This window comes from Marmota monax, unplaced genomic scaffold, assembly GCF_021218885.2.
Source record: "Marmota monax isolate L192 unplaced genomic scaffold, Marmota_monax_Labrador192_F-V1.1 WCK01_AAM20220418_F8-fsc00106, whole genome shotgun sequence".
Taxonomy (NCBI): domain Eukaryota; kingdom Metazoa; phylum Chordata; class Mammalia; order Rodentia; family Sciuridae; genus Marmota; species Marmota monax.
Window position 1 is genome coordinate 3,062,256 of NW_026695218.1, and position 14,013 is coordinate 3,076,268.

The 14,013-nt window shown below is 32.2% G+C and overlaps 1 pseudogene; it reads left to right on the forward strand.

Moving 5' to 3' along the window:
* The first annotated feature begins 2,464 nt into the window (after positions 1 to 2,464).
* LOC124084832 (protein FRG2-like) overlaps positions 2,465 to 14,013 on the forward strand; it is a 102,423-nt pseudogene continuing 90,874 nt past the window's right edge.

Below are 14,013 nucleotides of genomic sequence, written 5' to 3' on the forward strand. Positions count from 1 at the left end.
CTTAGGGAACCCCAGTTTTTAAAGAGGGCTGCTAGAAAATCTGCCGACATTTTCCAGTGTAGGGAGACATCCTGAAAAGCAAGTGATTCTTCCCTTTGTTCAGAAGACATGCAGGGAAACATGACAAAAATGGAAAATTATTTCCCAGTAGTTCTCAACAAACAAGCAAAAATCAAAAGCAAGAACTTGAATATGCAAATCTGCATGCATGTGAATCAGTATGTTCACTTTCATGAGGAAGAAGTAAGAGACACCATAATCAAACGAATTTAGTCATGAATAATATCTATAAATACCTGCCAAACCCCAGCCATTTCCACAAATTCTTCTACTCTAATTCTAAAGCAACTCCATGAAGAATTTCATACTATTCTCCATTGCACAGGGAAGGAAACTAATGTTCCTGCAAGGAATATTTCCTGGCTATTGGTCCTGGAACCATTCATAGTAGCACTAGGATTCAAATTCCATAAAGAGCATTAAGAAACAATCATTATAAAGCCAGTATGTTGAGGGAAAATGATAAGCAGTTTTTCAATACAATGTTTCTCTTTGTTTTATTCACTTTGTAGATAGTCTGGATATATGTAAGCCAGTTGTTAGGAAGTAGTGTTACTACTGAGGCAGTAGTGAGAAACTGAGGCTACACCCAGACCCCCTTTCAAACCTCGATTCTTGTGATCGAGTCAGAAAGATTTCAGATGTGTTGCTCAGAATAACAGGTAACAGAGTGACAGGTTATTGAAGAGACAGGGAAAGGAAAAGGGGACACTCTCAAGTGAGAGGGTGGATCCTCTCAGGCAGGAGAGGGACAGTGTGCCTCTCTTGCACTCCAGTTTTATCCGAGATCCCAGAGAAGTTTCCAGAGAGTCTTGCCCATGTCGACCTCTTGACTTTTGAGTGACAGCGGGATGACATTGGACTTTCAAATCCCCTCTACCATGACAAGTCCAGATCTTTTGGCCCATGCTGACCAGTTCTAATTGGATTCTTAAATATAAATTCTTACAAATTTTATACTTAGAAGGAATTACCTTTATCTCCCTGAGTTCTGCGACCTGGTCTATGAAAATTGTGACAAAATCTCCCCTTTCAGGGTAACTTGTGTTTCTCTTATTGACATTATTTTTTCAGCCTGCAATTCTCCTGCAGACAGCAGGTAGTTTTTGCTAAGGAATGTAACATATCCTGTCCACTAAAGCCAGGCAGGTTTAGGTAAATTACTTCTTGGAACATAAAGCATGTAAGGGTCCACAGAATGGGCCAATTTTATAGAATTATTCATTAACCTTTTGTTCCCACCACTCACATGTTTGTCTCCTATTGGTAGTAATTATCATTCTATAAATAAATTTATAAAATCACTCTTGAGTTAGAAAGCTTATTTATCTAATTTCTCCAATATACTTTTTCTTCTCATCCTTTTCTTTTCCCTCCTCCTACTCTTCCTCATCTTTTCTTTTTCTCTCTTTTTTTTTTCCTCTTATTCTTAAAATGCAGTTATTTGGGGAAAATTTTGATGATGAATTGGGATCAATGACAACCAATGACACAACATTTTCTCTTAAAAATAATCTTTCCATCCTCCATATCATAACCTATAACACCTAAAATTGTACCAAATAACATCATAAGTATATTCTAGATCTTTATCTTGTATTAATAAAAGAGAAATAAATGAAGAAGAAGAGAATCTAATTATTAATTTAGTACCATAGGTGTTAATGGAGTGAGAGTTTGAGGTTTACGATTTCCAAAGCATGTTTTAAAGTAATCTTTTTGGTCATTTTAAGAATATTACAAGTTGTGGTTTTTCAATCTGAAGTTTTCTGTCATAGTAGGTTTTAGAAAACAGCACTTTTAAATCTTATCTGTGTCAGAACACAACTGCCCGGGCAGTCAGTGAGTGGGTTAATGGTGGAACAAAGAATTGCAGTACATAAATATTATCAGAGCCAACAGCAGCTAAGAGGATTTGTTCTTACCAGTGAATCTGCTTGGGAAAGCTCTTTGGAACCACAGTAAACAGAATTCTATTCTCTTGCTTATTGTTAATGTAGTTGTTAGTTGACTTAATTTTGACTAAGCCCCAAGGATAAAAGGTTGAAAAATGTACAGCTAGAATTATTAATGGAATTTATAAAACCAAATGGGTCATTAGAGTGCAATCTAGTGCAGATCGCTTTTGAAAGATTCTATTCTCCATTATATTTAGATCTTTTTCTTGGACTCCAGGGTTAGCACAGGGAGATCCTGCTGTGATTATTAACATCTTAAGAAGGCATTACCCAGCATTGTTAGTGTCCTACCTCACAGTGTCCCCATTCTCCCCTTCTCCTTTCATTTCCATGTGCTTTGGCTTGGCACTTGAAGATGAAAAGAAATTCAGCATAACCAGGAGATTAGTGGCTTCTTGTAAACGCCTATGACTTGAGGATTTTCATGGTCGTATTTTTGCGGAAGCATGTCGATGTAACGTGAAATTTGTCTTTAATAGAGCTGGCTTTCAGTTTACAGCAAGATAAGGCCATATGTATTAACTTTAAACCCGAGCTTCTTCCATCTTTGCATCCTTTCCTTCGTAAGTTCGGGTTCCATCAACACTGGTTTATTCAGTTTATTCACTCTCCCAGAAATATTATTTCAAATTTTGTGATTTTTTAATTTTATTTTTAATTTTTTTCCCAATTCTGTCTTTTTCACAAGAAGGAGGTAAAGACAGAGATGATCCAGTTTAGGTCTCATTCTTTTCTTTTAAACTTTTCCTTATACATCCGGGTCTTCAACAATTTTTTTCTGTTTCTTTAACTTCTAAATACTTCTGTTTTTCCTTTCATTAAGATCTCAGTAAAAACTGTCTATTGCTTGTGGTAATACTACTACGAATGTTAATAGTAATAACTAGTATAATAGCAAGGGAAGTAGTGATAACTAATAAACATTTATGAGTTGCTTAGTATACATCAGACATTGTACAAAATATTTTTCTCATTTATTTTTCCTAATAACCTAATAAAGTAAGTGCTTTAAGGAAGTTAAGATAATAGGTACTTAAATAATGAGACAACTTGCATGAAGTCTCACAACTATTCAATGTTGAAACTGGTATTCAAATTTAGGTTTTCTAATTCAAGACCTCACATTCTAAACCATCAAACTTTATTTTGTGATTTCAGTGATCTCTTTTTAAAAAATATTCCTTATCTATTTAGAGGGCAAACTTTTTGAAGGAAAGGGTAATGTTTTGTACATCTCTGCCTCCCTCACAGAGTCTAATTTACTGCATTAAGTCATTAATTGAACATTGATATAATGAATTGTAGGTTTGGATGTTTTACAAAATACAAATAAGAGCAATAATAAGACACCTTACTCATTTAAGAATGTCTCTGTCATTGGTCTCTATCCATCTCTATATTAAACACCTAAACAGCACAGCTTGGTGCAGTGGTTCTCACACTAAAACTTGCATCAGAATTCTTTGAAGGTCTTATCCAAGTACGGATTTCCCAAAAGTGTCTGATACAACAGATCTGAGGTCTTAGAGAGCCATTAGCTAATGGCTCTAGAATCATAAATGAATAACTAAAATCCCGGCACTGAAACTTATAAGCTTTGTGATCTTGAGTAAGTGGGTCTCAGTTTCTCCATATAAAGCAAACATTAAAACTTTTGTGTGAATTCAATGAAAAAGTGCATGTAAATTTCTTAGAAGAGCCAGATAAATAAGTGCTCAATAATTAATTGCATTGACTTTTTCCTTACTAACACTGATAACTAAATTATGAATATCATATTATCAGCTCCTTCTAGCCTGCCTTTTGTGTGGGAGGGCAAAAATCAAGCATTGAGGAGGAGACACTAGGCTGAGATATTCATTGGGCTATTCATATCCAAAACAATTAACAAAGAAATCAGAAAGTCCCTTTTGTGGGGTGGAAAGTCTTGATAACAAGGAGAACCCAAGATGATTTAAAAAGGGAAAGAGCAGAAGTCAAGAAGGTTTTAGTAAATGAGGGACCCATCTGCAACAAAATGGAAGATAAATTTTCCTAATAACCATAACATTGTCACTACTTCATGGACAGTCACATGATACATATTTTTCTCAATCATCTTATTTAAGTTTATCAAACTTAAGTGTATTTTTAAAATTTAATTTGATACAAATATATATCAATTGTTCTATTATCTGTGAATATGCTAGCAATAAAATTAGAAACTGGGTGAATTTTACAATATGTTGCTACTAATGGAGAACCCCAACAACTCTTTCAATCTGCATTTTTTTCTTAACAATAAAATATGCTATACCAGGCTTTCACTCAAGTCAGGTTTTAAACAGCCAAGGTAACTACAATGTAATACCCAAAGATAGGAAGAACATAGTCTACCAATAGGTCCAGTTTTAGATTTGACCATTTATATTATATTCTTTGATTTCAATTTTATTTTCAATTCAATTAAGACAATTAAAAGTAATTTTTAATTTTTTACTGTTTTTAAGAAGATCAATTTGTTCTTAGAAAATAAAGCAGTGGCACGATTTCCTATTTAACACTTTTAAGTAAAAGGGCCTCCTGTGGCCACTGTTGTGAGAATAGGTTCATAATTGTTTTCTGTATCCTCATGAAGCAGACAATAGGGAAATAAAAGCAGATTAACATTGCCAAGATGATGTAAATGACTGATATTGCCACTGGATTTTCTATGAATGTAGTCTTGAGGTACTTGCCCCAGAATCAAGCAAGACGTTTATAAATTTCTGGACATTTGTTCACTGATTTGTAACCTCTGGTGGTAGACACATGAATCGATCCCTGTATAGGTAAAATGGGCAATTTCTTTTCTTTTCAGAGCATGTAGCTATCTGATGTTGCTGAATTCAGGTTTCCTGTGAAAATATTATGTATTTAAAAAAAATTACATTTTCTTCCTTGCTATGGTTTGAACGTGGGTTGTTATTCATAGATTGAAATGCTAAAGGCTTGGTCACCAATGTAGTGGAGTTAAGGTCGCTTCTAGTGTGTGTTTATTAGGTCTATAAGAGGAACTAATGCTTTTCTCAAGTAAGTGCATTCTCATTGGAAAAACAGCAAGCTTGGCCCCGCCCCAGTTTCTTGCTTTCTCTCTCATCACATGGGTTCCTGCCATTGTGGTGCCAACCACCAGGAGGCCCTTATTAGGGCTGAGTAGATGTTGGTGCCAGGATCTTGAATCTCCAGAGCTATGACATAAATAAAACTTTCTCTCCATAAGATACTCAGTGTCAGGTATTTTGCTATAAAAAAACAAACTGACTGAAACATCTTTTTATGTTAGTGAAGTGTACAAAAATATTAAGTATATCAATCAGTGATAATAGGTCAGATGAGAGAATAAAGCATATAGTAAACAATATTTTATTTTATATTTAGCTCAAAATGTGCTGCCATATTTTTATGCATACCAAAGATTCAACACAGAAAAATCTTCAAGAGTGTACAATACACTTACTTATTTAATATGACTTAAAAGACAAGAGGTATTTCTAATAAAATGTCTTTACATTCATTTTTACTCTGAAATATCTAAATAGATATTTATCTTGCATGATTACCATGCAGATGAAAATATATTGTATACTTTGTTTTTTAGTATTTTGAGAAACTAAAATATTTCACATAATAAATAAATTGTTATTTATTATATGTTACACACTATATTAACATTAATAATCTTCTTTTTCAAAATTCCGTCATCTTGTCATTGCAAAATAGGACTGATTTTGGTACAAATGTATAGGAACATATATCAACAATACCTAGATACTGATTTTCTGGATACTATTTTTCAAATCTCCACTAATTCATTTGCCTAAAAGATTATGACAACTTTCACTTTCACCAAAACATTAAAAGAACCAACTAAATTATCATCCACATTAGCTATTAATGTATTTTTCATCTATAATTATCATATGGAGAGAAACAGTATGTTTATTGCAATTATTATTTATTTAATTATGACTAAGATTGCAGATTTTGATGCTTAATGATTATTTAGATACTCTTTGGTCAATTCTCCACCTGGGTCTGTTTGATCTTTTAATACTGATTTGAAGGAAGAATTTTGTGTTAAAACAGTTTTCTCTCTTGTTCTTATATGATTACCATGTTATTCTGGTTTATAACATCTTTTGATTTAGTTTATGATATTGTCTACATAGGAGATTTAAAATTTTGTAAAATCAAATTCACTTGTATTTCCATTTTTGCCTTTGTTATTAGTAAGTGTTTAGAAATTTTAACTCTTATACTTCTCTAAAACTTAAATCTCTTGCTTAAAAACTCCATTTCTTTGGGATCTTAACATATTAATAATACTAATAATTTAAGCTAAATATTAAAAAGTCTAGTTTATGTCAATTATTGTTACATTGCTTGTGTTGCTTCATACAGATAATTCATGTAAAAAGTTTAGACAATTTAGAAAAAAATGGAAAACAAAAATTATGAAAATGTTAATACCAAGATACTAAAACTGCTGTTAGTTTATATATATATATGTATATATATATATATATATATATATATATATATATAATTTACATCATGTATTATTATTTATAATGTAGTAAAATTTCAATCCACAAACTTGACCATATTATTATACCATTTAGCATATCATTTTATAAAGAAATTTTTAATATGACCTACCTGATTTCATGTGAAGTTACTTAGAAACATTCCTTGGATAGCTAAAAAAGGACTTAATCACATAGTTACAGTGTAAGTTTTAAGCATGCTACTACAAAGTTAAGTTTTTGCTATTTTAATAAAATCGTGTTGAATATCATTTTATATTGTTCTCTGAGTAAAATTATTGTTATGAAATTTGAATTCTTAGGTCAAATAATTGAATAAATTTTTAAGTCATTCCATATGCTTCCAAATTACCCTAAGAGAGATTTTATTGACTGTTATCTCATGAACTGTGCCTCAGCTTTTCCATATAAGTGAAATTTGTCATTTGGTAGTGATTTTTAAAATCAAACAAAAACAATAAAAATCTAAAAACAAAATATTTGAGAATTCAATATGTAAAGGCTGTTTTTAAGTGTGATTATTGATTTCTATGCAATATCTGTCCTGTTAATTAAGTATATTATCTAATCAGTCATAAGTTATATTATCTATACTATTTGAGTTTATTGCTAAAATTATAGCTTCACAACCTCCTGGTTAAAAAGTATTACTTAATTAAATGTGAGCCTCAGACTTCTTTTTTGCCTGGTTATTAGAAATAAATGTAGCCTTATAGAACTATAGATTGCCAAGCACTGAATGAAAAACTTAAAAAATGGGCACATATCAGAAATAAATCAACCATAAATTAACAACAGGGAGACTGAGGGCATACCTCTCAACTTCAACAAGAAAGACCAGCAAACAGTAAAGTCATATTTTTAACTTGTTAAGAAAAATAACTTGCAGTCTTCTGACTCACATGCACTACCATTGAAGAAAAATGGGCACATAAAAGACAAGACAAGATAGAAATTACTCATAAGCCTTTCTCTAAAGAACTATTGCAAAGTAATAATTCAAGAAGAAAAACAAGAGTAGCAAGTACAGGAAAAAGAAGAGCAGAAAGTACAGGAAAGTAATGACAATGAACAAAGAAATTGATGATAGACACATAAGGAAATCTCTATAATTAAACTATAAATATCAATATTAATAGCAGTCTCTGTTGTGATGTCAAGTGCAAAATACCGGCAAAATAAAAGATAGCAATAGCATGCATGTGTGAGAAGAGCCACTGGAGTTAAACTAATCTAAATGCCAAATATCGTTGGAAAGGAGAGTAGAGTTGTATATTTTCTTTATATATGGCCATGTCAAATAATCATGTTAAAATATACACATAAATATTCAGATCATATAAATACAATGCATCACTTCCAATCCAGTGAAAAAAATACATAAGGGAAAATACCTAGTTTAAAAAAAATCCATGAAAAAATAGATGACTGGAAATAGAAGAAAGAGGAAAAAAAAATCCCTGGCAATAAAAGCTCAAAATAAAGAGACTGGGATTGTGGCTCAGTGGTAGAGCACTTGCCTTGCACCTGTGAGGCCCTGGGTTTGATCCCCAGCACCTCATAAAAATAAACAAATAAAATAAAGGTATAAAGGTATTGTGTTCATCTACAAAAAAGAAAAGGAAAAAAGTTCAAAATAAATCCAAAACATATTAGTAATTAAAATAAGATAAATAAAATCTACTCTGAAAAGAAACATATTGAACTCAGATATTTTTTGAAACAAACACCTCTAAAACATAAAAATATACAAAGCTTAAAGGGACAGAATGAAAAATTATACTAAGCAACTCCTTGTAAATGAGAACATGGGACAAAATGAACATAAAGAGCATCATTATGCACAATGACAAAAGGAAGAATTTACAAGGAAGATATAGTATCTATGAGTGCTTGAATTGTGTAAAGGAAAGCACTCTACCATCTAAACACAGGTAAGCTCTGGGAACTCCATACATACACATCCATTTGCTCAATACTTACCATAAAGAGACAGGAGGGTCCATTGCACCATAAAGACACTGTAGTGGGTGAAGACTGCAATGCTCTGCCTGAGTGCACATATGTGGCCACGGATAAGGTAAATGTGCACCTGGTAATCTTGGCTTCAAATGCTGGGAAACATGAAGATACAGCAGGTGACATGAAGATACCACCAATACAACAGGAGGCTTTCACCTCGGAGGGAAAAAATATACCTTATGTCCAAGCTCCTGAAAAATTTTAACAGTATCTGCTCAGATATCAGGGTAAAAGGAAAGTCTCAGACAGACTTGGTAGTATTAAACACCCATATCAAGTTCTCAATGTTCCCAGTTAATTATGCATACAAATATATGATCCTCTAAAACATTTTATATAAATTTTAAACATACTCATACACACACACACACAGGCACACTCCTTAGAAAAGAAATAGCACTGAGTCATAATTAAAATATAATATAATGTGCATTTAAGCAATGATAATACCACATATCTAAACAAATGAAATAAATTTAGAGTAGAATTTAAAATAAATAATGTCAATTTAAACATATTAGCAGATAAGTAGAAAACCATTTAATTTTGTTTATCATAAGGAAACTAAAGATATATTGCCAAAACAAGAAAGATAATTATAAAAGTAAGTTAATGAGAATGAACATGAATTGAAATATACATATGTGTGTGTGTGTGTGTGTGTGTATATATATATATATATATGTATATATATATATATATATATATATATATATATATATATACATATATATATATATATATATATATATATATATATTACCCTAAAATGCATCATTTGAAAAGTAAAATAAAAGAAATATTTAGCAAGATCATAAAGAGGGGGAAAATATTGAAGGTTCAACAAAGTAATATTTAATGGGTATAGATAATGTAATTACAGAAAATTTTTTAAAATATGAAAAGATATTGTTAATATAAACCAATAATTCTAAAAATGAGCAAAATGAACTTTTCTTGAATATAAATTACCAAAATATTTTAAAAATACACAAACTGTTGATAGGACAATAAACATTAAAGAAATGAAATTGATTTTCATAAGATTAATAGGTTGAATTATTGAAGAATGGAAAACTAAATGCCTTCAGTTTATCTCATACACTGAAGACCTGTGATACTCAGAAAGATTTATATAATTTATTATATAAATTACTTAGAGATTTAAAAATCATGTGGTATTCTGTGGAGAGTTTTGCAAGCATTTAATATTCAGTACTCACTTTTTTAGCAGTTTTAACCCCATAAGTAGCATTATCACATGGTTACAGAAAATATCATACCTATTAAGGAAAAGAATTAGAACATTCATGTGAAGTTAGATACAAAAACAAGATTCAAGTTTAGCAATGTCCTGGAGATTTCAGTCTAAGTCACAATAATTAAAAATAAAAGACATGTGATTTGTAAAGAAGAAATAAAATTGTGAAAGAATATGGTAACCCCTATAGAATATTCAATTATTTTTCTACAGAATATTACATGTGACATTTTAGAATTAAAATGGACAGTTTTAAGATAAATAAACAATAAATGATAGTGATCTTGCATACTATAAATACAAAAGTAAGTTACAATTTTATTAAAAAATGGCCACACATTATTCTTTCCCTTGATTTCTAATACAATTCTCCAGAGTTCCTTTAAGAAATGATTGATTCTAGGGCTGGGAAAGAAAATGTATAAGATTACCCTGAGTATCTTCTTCTTTCAGAAAGTTAAAAACAAAAAACAGAAACAAAAACAAATGCTCAACACACAAAAACATGGTGGACCTCAATGGCACACAGGAGACAATCTAAAAGAACTCCTGGTTGTCAATGCTAGAACAAATTGAACCCACAAAGTAAATAACATATTACATCATTACCCTATTATGCTACATAAAACAAATGAGTCCCTACTGATATAAATAATTCATTGAATAAATAAGTATAAATATACGGAGAAAGAGACAAGTCTCTGCTACAAAAGAATTGCAAGTGTTTCTTGTATATAATACCTCCACTACAAGGAAAAGAAGTTCAATTACATTTTCCCTGTGGTTGGGATGTGCAAGAGACTTCCTTCCAAAGAGTAAAGGGTTAGACGATGTGAAAAAGTCAATTTACAGTGGAGAGACCACACATACCACCTCAGCCGGAGGATCAAAGCTGTCATCACAAGATAAATCTTGTTGATAGTGAGTTGAAAAATCATGAAAACATTACTTTATGTCTCTGGTTTTCTTCCACAAAATCTGTAGCATCAGTCTCATCAAGAGAAAAGTGTATAATCAAGGAACATTCTAAAACATCACTGACCAATTCTCAAACTGTCATCAAAATCAAAGAAAATGAGACACTATCACAGACCAAAGGCTAAGGAAACAGAAGAACTTTGATTAGTATTAAGGATGGAAAAGAAAAATAACATGAGGGAAAAACTAGTGAAATCAGAATTCACTGTAGTTTACATAATAATAAGGTAGCAATGTTGATTTCTTACTTGGGACAAATGCAACACAGTATTATAGGAAGGTATCATTAAGAGAAACTAGGTGAGTACTACCTGAAACTGTACTATCTTGATAGTTTTTATAAACCTAAAATAATTCTAATATGAAAATTTTATTTAAAAAAATTAAGAGGGAATTTCTTGTAAGAAGAACACCTCCAGGTGCCTAGGAATAAATCTAACAAGAGGTACAGTTTTCATACCAAAAAATTTTGAAGCACACGAAGACCTGAATACTAGAGACATTCAATGAGAAAAAAATAATATCACAAAATTGTTAATATCCTAGAATAAATTTAGAGTAAGTGTCAGCAAACCTTGTCCCACAGTTCCAATTCATCCTATCGTGCATGAGTTCCGAGGGTTCATTTGGTTTTGCATTTTTAAAGAATTGAGGGAGGGAAAAGTAGCAAGAGAAAGAAATAGAAGGAAGGAAGAAAGAACATAAAAAAGGACTTATAAAATTCAAAATATCTAATCTCCAAGCCTTTATAAAAATATTTGTAATAATATTGATGATAACAGTATTTAAATATATAGAACATTTACTAGGTACCTTGCAAATTGCTAAGGACTTGATTCATCCTCACGTTTTGTTTCCTATGTGCAGTCTTTATGTATCAATATTTTTCCCAATCATAGGAAAAGAAATCAAGGTACAGGATCAGATGCCAACTTTTTAAGATCATAGAGGCTGCAAGCAACAGGGAAACAATTCCAACTCAAGCTGTCTTCATCCCGTGTTTATACTTTCTCAGCACTGGTCAGAATGATGACACCAAGTATAGGACACTGTTTATGTCTGGGGTTGGAGAAGGGAGGAAAGCTCGGGAGCCAGAGACTTGGCTAAAATTATAAGGTGCTCTTTGGATTCCCCCCTTTCTTTGGATTCTTAATTTGTGTCCTTTCCTTCAGATAAAGCTGAAGGTAACTGGAGAAAAATATTAATAGCTTCTATTATATAATATCAAGTACAGGGGTCACAGGCACAGATCAGCGTTCCATGATTCCATTCATAAGAGCTACCTAAAACAGCCAAACACCCACAGCAGAAAAAGGAATGTTGGCTCCCAGGATCTGGGGAGAAGGAAAAACAGGGAGTTGCTCTTCAGTGGGTATGAAGTTTTAGTTATGAAAGGTGATTACTTTCTAGAGTTCTGCTGTACATCATTCTGCCTGTAATTAACAATACTATCTGTGCACTTAAATTTTGCCATTGTTAAGTATTCTGTTGAAAAATGAAACAGCTAGCAAAAAGGGGATAAAGAAAATGGGGCTGGGGAGGTGGCTCAAGCGGTAACGCGCTCGCCTGGCATGCACGGGGCACTGGGTTCGATCCTCAGCACCACATAAAAATAAAATAAAGATGTTGTGTCCACTGAAAACTGAAAAATAAATATTAAAAATTTATTCTCTCTCTCTCTCTCCTCTCTATCTTAAAAAAAGAAAAGAAAAGAAAATGTTTGGTGTGCGTATGTCCAAAGTCATCCATTGCATAAGATAAACGTGCAGCTTTTGTTGACATTATCATAAAGTTATTAATTTAAAAAAGGGATCTCATGTTAAGAGCTCTCATCACAATTTTGAAATCAAATTTGTTTTTAAAAATAAATTAAAAATCCTTGTGAGTTTAAAAAAGTGGCAATTTGCAATTTGTAGCACCTAAACCCTTGCTTACTAAGTGGTGAGGCTCACACAGAGGCAAAAAACAATGTAAGGAAGAAAAGAGTAAATGGAGATGGAGCTTACATCAAGTTTATTTTAAAATGTTTGGACTCAGATTCAGAAGAAACTTAGGGGAAAGAAAAGCTAGGAAGTTTAGAGGATTCGAAGAAATGAAGGAAAGTGAGAGATTACTAAGTATCCTCTGGTAGTCTCTGCAGGAGGTTCTTCTAGAAAGTGGAAACTCATAGGAGAAACAGATAAATAATATGTTTCTTGCCTTTTCTAAAAAAAAAAAAAAAAAAAAACTGGCTTTTTTTGGTTTTATTTTGTTTTTGTTTTCTTCTACCGCAAAATGACCTTTGGAATTTTAAATTTATAGCAACTAGACAAAGTGGTGGTACAACCACAGAATGTTTGATACTGCATCTGCAAAGTAGATATAGATAAATTTCTGGGACCAGATGGTCGCTAGTCAAGAGTTTTGAAGGCGATTAAGGCTGACATCAATAAATTTAATCAGCCATTGTGAGTAATCAATCTGCTGGGACCATCCTAGCCAGGGGAGTGGGTGGACAATTCCCCTACAAAAATAACTTCTCACTGTGAGCCCTAGAATTATCATCTAGTGAGTTTTCCTTCCATATTAGAAATGATTGGAATCTATACAAAGAATTTGGTATCACTCGCATTTAAACAAATACTTTTTAGAAAAGTAGTGTGCAATTTCTATAAAAAACCTTATATGCCAAATTGTAAATCATAATGAAATGGGCATTAGATGTTGATACATATAATACCCTTTAACATCTGGGTAAATTATGAAGGGTAGAAGTAAACTGACTAATTTCATTGTATTCTCTGTAAGCTGATTTAATTTCCTACCTTCAATATATTAATTTCCATTAGTTCTGAAATCCTTTCTTAGCTTCTCAACCTCATGTGTCATTAGAGCTTGTCCACTTTTAACTTTGGTCTGTTCTTTCTTGTGGCTATTTCACTTTGCATCACATCTTCTTGTACTCTTTCGATAGTGTCGAACTTCATGAAATTTTGTATTTTCATTCAGCAGTAGAAACTATGGGCAGACAGGGTCTGGACATAAGCTTAGACTCTAGCTTCAGATCTTAGCCAATGGAAAAGTGGATGTCAAAATCTCCCTGTCTGGTCTCTCTCTTCATTGTTTGTTTTCCTCTGTAATTGGGCAAGTCCATCTCTATTTTCCACTCCATGGTTTTCTGTTACTG